Genomic DNA, 4,490 nt, shown 5'->3' with positions numbered 1-4,490 from the left:
AGGGCGTTGCAGCATGAGGTACAGATGCTGTGGACTACCATGGGAAATGTGAGCGAGCCAAACATGATGAACGCCATCTTGTGTGTGTGGCCACTGGGTGCTTGTGCAGGGCTTCTGCGTGTGGGACACAAGCACTTGACCCAGCTGGAAGGGGACAATCCTCAGATGATCACCTCAGTCCTGTACAAGTCCAGCCTCAGTTGGCTCGTGTTCAGCCATTCATCAATGGATCTCATGCATACTTGAATGATGGAACTGCCAATGTCTGTGTCTTTGTTGAGGGTGTGGAGCACCTGGCTGTCAATGGCATATGAGCTGATGATGAGGTGCTGTGCGCATGTGATGGTGGAGATTGGGGGTCCTGGACACTCTGTAGATTGACATGCTGAGAGATGATACCTGTGCCATGTCCCAGACAATGACACCATACTAGATGCTGAAGCCTTGAGTCCCACTCCCATGGCCTTGCTGTGCTACTGAGCCGGTGGGGAGTATTAGGGACGTGACCTGGTTGGTGTGACAGGGCCTGGAAGGCAGGGCAGCGCAGTGTAGGCAGTTGGAGTTGCACACTCAGCATGCAAAGGTGTCTTGTGTGTGCCCAGGGTATGTCTGACAGCAGGCGTCAGATGTGCGGATGGACATAGCTCGGAGTGTGGGTGCTACATCAGACTGCAGTGTGATGTGGGTCATGCAAGGACAGGATGGTGGTGCAATGTTCACCTTGCATGTGCTGATGGTCCAGCCTTTGGCACCGCGTGGCGGCAACAGTGGCATAGACAAGCTGAGGACAGCCAAATGAATGGGTGGAGGGAGGAAGTGAGGAGCATCTTGGAGGCGTGTGTGTTGCCAAATCAGGATACTCTGTGGGCCCTTGCTGCAGGGCCCGCAGCAGCAGGCGGCATCTCCTTGCAAAATGCCCGAATTTGCACACAAAGACTAGGATGTCAGAAGGATAACTGCAACAGGAGCATGTGTAAAGTAAGGAGTGTCCAGTGTCACATGGCACACCCAGAGACAATGCATGCACAATCACCAAAGAGACATGACACCGGATCAGGAAACTGAAGGCCGACCTGCGCACAGGAGACACACCCTCAGCAGCTGTTGATGGCCCATTGTGTGGACCAACATGCAAAATAACATACACAACCATGTACTTCATGCCCAATATGGAGCATAATCCATGAGCAACTGCATGCATGTTGCTAAACTACACATGGACTCCTCTGCATAATCTTCCACAACTATGCCAGATATGCCGCGTGCAAAGTGTCAAGAGACCTGCATTGACAGAGATGAGGCACCTTGGAGTGTGACGAACACCTTTATTACTCAGCCTCACACTAAGGGAAATGCATCAATTGGAACAGACTCACAGGTCATTTGGCTGACCATGTGTGACCTACACTGGACACCACCTTCAACACAAAGATGTGGCAAGTCCTACAGAGCTGGCACACAAGTGAAGGGGTTGAGCCTAACACCCGTTGCTGCACACGGAGAGTCTGCAATTCCCCAATGAGCCTCATATAGGGATGTCCCACACTATGTCCACCATTAGCATCCCATATGTGCCTGAGGGACGTTTTACACACATTGATGCCTTTGATTACAGATGACTGTCAGGAAGGGTGACTATCAATTCATGGGAGCCATGCAACACGTCATGTGGCCCATGGTTAGTCGACATGTATGCATGGTAACACAACATGCACAGGAGCAGTCCCCACATATCACAAACACGTACCACCCACAAAATGCCATGCCACACTCCTTCCCCCAAATGACATTTCACCATGTCTGTTCATGTTACTCTGATCCAGCACACGTAGCAATACTCATGAGGAATAGCAGGAGGGCAATGATTACATGAGCAGACGACCGGCGCAATAACCTGTGGAGGACAGACACACAACAAGTCAGCAAAGAGCTAGTAATCCACAAGGAATGATGTTGTCACCATGCTCTTAATAATTTATTGTCTCAGCAAAAAGGTGTGGAATGACATCATCACTTTAATGACATATCAGAACACAACTCCAAGTCACTTAGCACACAGTCAGCTGGACACACACATTGCAACACATGCCACACAAGGCTCAAAGCGTGCACACTCAGACACAGGGACTCACCATCATGAGAAGAAGTTGCAGATAAGCTGACTCCGGATGTCCTCATCCTCATCCTCATCCTCATCTTCACTTGCCCAAGCCCTTCATCCTCCACGGGTGGATGATCCTGCTCATCGGGATCCAGGATGAGTGGCACGGCCTTCTCCACTGCCATGTTGTGCAGCATGCAGCACACAATGAAGATTTTGCAGACCTTCACCGGGGCATATGGGAGGGCGCCGCCGGTCCTGTGGAGGCACCGGACTCTGCTCTTCAGGAGTCCAAACGTCCTCTCAATCACGCGCCTCGTCTGCCCATGGGTGTCGTTGTACCGGTGTTCTGCGGCTGTTCTGAGGTTGCGGAGAGACGTCATCAGCCATGGCATGTTGGGATAGCCAGAGTCCCCTACATGGAAACATCATGTGAAGAAGTGGGTCAGGAGATGCCGTACGATACAAAGATAGCGCTAAACACAGGACTAACAGAGTATACCCACCAACAAGACATGCTTGTTCCGCGTGCAGCTGCAAGATCATTTCTGGCACCCTGCTACGCCTCATGATGTATGCATCGTGTGCGGACCCTGGAAAACGTGAACAGACATGGGATATCAGCATGTTAGCAAGACACACCACAAGGGCATTAATGGAGTGATAATGTTTTCTGTTCCTATAGGCTACCTCCTGTGCCTGTGGTGGTACCAAAGCCACATGTGTCCCACCAATGGCCCCAATTACATGAGGCATCCCTCCCAGGGCATAGAACTCACCCTTGACACGTGTCAACTGCTCACGAGTGGGGAAATGGATGAAGTCATCCAGGTGCACCAACATGGCTTCTAAAACATCATGCAGGACACGGCTGAACATTGTCTGGGACATGCTACAAACATCAGCTATGGTCAATTGAAACGTGCCGGTGGCAAACAAATGTAGGGCTGCCATCCCCTTCATCTTGGGGGTCAGAGCCGTAGGATACCTGTGTTGTGGTTGGAGGTGTGGTGCAAGCCGGCGGGTCAAGTCCTCTATCAACTCTTGCGAGAAGCGGTATCTGTGTGTGCAGTCATGTTCACGCATGGCATCCAGGTCTGGCATTCGTCTGGGGAGAGGCGGTGCCCTGCAGAGATTTGGAAGGAATAACAAAGAGTGAGTACATTACCACACCAATGTCACTGAGGTGAGCACATGTTCAACAGCTAATACACCTCTGCTTAATACAGAGTCTGGCCTGTGCAATACATCCAGGACACGTAGGCCAGCCAGGTGATACTCCTACGAAGTGCCAGCCACAATAGTTGCATGGCAATGTTGACGTGACATGCCATTAAAATAGCTGTGTGCCAGTGTAAGTGACAAGCCAGACACATTACATGAGTTACAGACATCCACATATCAGCATTTGAAGGATGTCATATCATACAGACAGCTGCCGGGAGTCTAGACGCGCAGGTCACATGTCATCTGTATAAGTACAGATAACACACATTTCCATGAAGGGGTACATGTCAAAAAATGATGACACAGACATTGAGAGAACGCAGATCTTGCCTCATGTCAGGAAGTCATCTTCGAACCATCATGACACATGCAAAGTGTGAGTCCACATGTGGCATGGTGTGCGTATATGTGTGTCATGCACATATGCACACAGACACATGTTGGATGCTGCAACAGCAGATGGAGTTGACGGAACACCAACGCCAAGCTCATGGGAAGACATGACACACACATGACAGTCACATCGTGGCACGCTGGTAGTCACATGTCAGGTGTAATTATCCATGTACCTTGCATCAGGGGACAGTTGCGGGTGTTGCTGACTGTGCCATACCAGTGATGCAGTGCTTGACACGTGTGTCCCACATGCACACATGTGCAAAGTGTGAAGGGGAAGTGTGCCACGTAGTGCCCCATCACACATGACATGTGTAAACAGCTAATCACACATCTATTGTGCCACTACATGAGGACACATGTGCCACATCACTGCCTGACACACCTAGGCCCTGCACATGAAGGACTGCACTGACAATGACTTGATGTCCAGCCTTGTGCGAGTCTGACACCTCCATTCCTTTCGTGTGCGCCTCCTATCACCAGTGTAAGCTGTGAAACGCATTACACATGCTCTGAGGGTGTGTGTACGGCCCGTACTCACGCGTGAGTACCTGCCGTACACGCTTGAGTACGTGCTGATCACTCTGCCCTACAGTAACACAACTATAGTGATCAGTGTTCGGCACGTACTCACGCGTGTACGGGCCGTACACGCGTGAGTACGTGCCGATCACTAGGGCCGACGGTAACACAACTATAGTGATAGGCACGTACTCACGCGTGTACGGCCCGTACACGCGTGAGTACGTGCCGATCACTGATC

This window comes from Triturus cristatus, chromosome 1_1 (genome assembly GCF_964204655.1).
Source record: "Triturus cristatus chromosome 1_1, aTriCri1.1, whole genome shotgun sequence".
NCBI lineage: Eukaryota > Metazoa > Chordata > Amphibia > Caudata > Salamandridae > Triturus > Triturus cristatus.
The sequence above is the reverse complement of the archived record's forward strand: the minus strand, read 5'-3'. Positions refer to the sequence as shown.